The following is a 2,723-nucleotide window of genomic DNA, read 5'->3' as shown; positions in this document are numbered from 1 at the left end:
ATATAAAACTCATCATGTGTTAAATCAAGCTCTACTCCAACAGAAACCAGTAAGAAAAAATCTGAACATTTTGAGTAAATGAAATATTGTAAGTAATTAGCCTTCTTACCCCCGAGCAGAATGTACCGGCAAGTATGTCCAGGTATGGCAAATGTTTACTGTAACATTCTAAAAATAACAGTGATGAAGATAACAGTGGCAAAAGTTTTACAAATCTGTTTATGAGAGTCTGACCAAGAGCTCTCTACACACACTGAGAAAATATTAAACCCTCAGTCTTCATTTGAAATATGAGGCTGTATCACCTAAACCCAAACTGGTATAAAGTAATACTTGAAATATTCTTTTTACAGAGTGTGTAGACACAGCCCAGCGTGTGCATCAATATGCAACTGAAATTCCCCACTCACAGGCATAAGAGCAGGCAGTTGGCCTGTCTCTACAGAAATGCTTTTTATGAGAAATAAATCACATATTTTTTTCCACACATGCTCGCACAGAAAAATGCTTTAGATAACATTGCTGCAAGTGTGTGTTCATTAGCCTGTTTTCCAGGCCCCACTTGTGCGGTTTGGTATTTAATTACAGGGTGGAGTGGTCCCCAGGCTACTTATGTTTCTTCCAGTCACAGCCAGAAAATTTCTGCAGGAACTGACATGCAGGAGTGCAACTGCTTCAAGTTGTAGCCGGTTCCCTGTCAACAAGGTTAGCTCACTGTTCATTGAAACTCCCACTAGTACTTCTGTAAATAATTAATGAAAATGTTTTAATACAACAAACTGCATTCTAAACTTCAACAGATAATAAAGGCTTTAACAGGACCTAATTTGGCTATTTATTCTTAATTGGTTTCTCAATTTTCTTTTGCTAAGGCCACGAAACAAATCTTTATCATTATGCTGGAAAGCACTGGCTTCTTTTTTCTTTTTCATTGAATACAGGGAAATGTAAGCTTGTATGCCTAGTTTGATAAAATATGATTTTTAGCATATCACCTGACTCAAATCCTCTATTATTTTATTGCACACAGCTTTAAATGCTGCTTTCCATAATCAATCTTAAATTGTATTTTCACCTGAAAAATATTGCACCATTTGTAAAATACTATAATTCATATGTGAGTATTTTATAGCTAAATATTACTCCCTAAGGGATTTGGATATAACGAAATACATTAAAGGTATAAAGAAATGCATTCTTCCAATTAATTTTTATATAAATGAGGTAAGTTCTATTGGACAGATAAAACTGGGAAAACAAAAATTAACTTAGGTAACAAATTACATGCACAATGAATATTGTATTTTGTATTAGAAAGGATGCTGTTAATCAGAGTATTACTGTTGACAGGATTTGGGAAAAAAATTAAAGATACTTTTGAGTTTTTACCTATGCTTTTTATTTACTAAAGGCCTTGTATTTTTGGCCTAAGCAACAAGAATCCATCGACTTAGAAAACTCTGTCTCTAGGTCAGAAATGCATGACAGGAAGGTGAAACCACATGAGCTCGTTTTGATATTAGTCAAAAAACAGAGCAGACAAAGATTATATTATGCAATTTTTAGCCAGAGGTATCTGAAAACACCCCCTGGCCAAACCCCAGCAAGAATTTATATTGTATAATTATTTATGAATGGTCTCTTACAGTGCTCCTGTCAGTCAGCTACTTCTCTGTAGCTTGTTCTTTTGAGAAATATACATGCCAATATACATGTAAGGGACATGAGATCTCATTTAGGTGATAAACCAGATTAATAACAAACTTCTAAGTTTGGACCCTGGGACATATGCACATAGTACCATAAACGACATACAGTGACATACAGAAAGGTATTTACATACTCTGATGGTAGCTCAGAGTGTGACAAAAGGCAAAAAATCTAAACTCTGGGCAGTCATTCAGAGACTGGGCTCTTGAGTAATCCATTGGAGATTCCAAACCCACGAGGCAAAGAAATCATTATATAATCAAGTAAATTATTACTTTTTCCACTTTTCTAAACAGTTTTGTGTCTTTTCCCCTCACACATTGCCTACATTACATTTATAATGGTCGAATACCCACACATGGCTTAACATGCACTCAAGATGCATGCCTTCTGACCAAGACGGCTGTAGCAAGTAAATTATGTCCTGGAGCCCTAGCAGTTTAACTCCCTCAATATCCTCAGGTAGATACTTCACCAGCAAATGTTTTATTTCATTAGCAAACATTTTATCTTATTTACCAAGTTATGCATTGCCAATGCAATTAATCTGTAACTAACTTACAGAATCTACCAAAATAAGCACTGTTGCCTTACCACTTATTACAGCTATTATGTTTTCAGGCCTAAATTAAACTGCCTTGAATCAAATTTCAAATGTCATAAATAAAACACTGGCTAAAATGACTGGCCAGAAGAGATATCGGCAGTTGTGTTACCACACTTCTCAAAATCTGTCACTAGAACAAGGCAGCCTCCTGCCGTGTCCCCGCAGACGGGGATGCTTTAAACACAAGGCAGCCGGAGCAGGGCCGGGCAGCTCCCACCACAGCCCCTTCTACTTCCGACAGGTAATGGACATGCACAGCTCTGCTCCCACGTCCCAGAAACTCCCTGGAATAACTGTTATTGAACTTATTTTCAAAAAAAATAAGTTTCAGAATCCTGGACGTCGGGCCAAGCAGGAAAGAAATGCGTTATCAACAGGTACGGCAGGGCTTCTGCCCGGCTCCGGG

At 37.2% G+C, this 2,723-nt stretch overlaps 1 long non-coding RNA gene across 1 annotated transcript in view; it reads left to right on the top strand.

Annotated features, from left to right (window-relative positions):
- The first annotated feature begins 6 nt into the window (after positions 1 to 6).
- LOC108446784 overlaps positions 7 to 2,723 on the top strand; it is an 8,690-nt gene continuing 5,973 nt past the window's right edge. Inside the window, exon 1 of the long non-coding RNA XR_001862088.1 lies at positions 7 to 2,694. This is a non-coding gene — a long non-coding RNA (uncharacterized LOC108446784). The remainder of the gene's footprint in view (positions 2,695 to 2,723) is intronic.

Source organism: Corvus brachyrhynchos, unplaced genomic scaffold, assembly GCF_000691975.1.
Source record: "Corvus brachyrhynchos isolate BGI_N302 unplaced genomic scaffold, ASM69197v1 scaffold544, whole genome shotgun sequence".
In the NCBI taxonomy this organism is placed as follows: domain Eukaryota; kingdom Metazoa; phylum Chordata; class Aves; order Passeriformes; family Corvidae; genus Corvus; species Corvus brachyrhynchos.
Note: the sequence above shows the minus strand (reverse complement) of the source record. Positions and strands in the feature narration are given on the sequence as shown.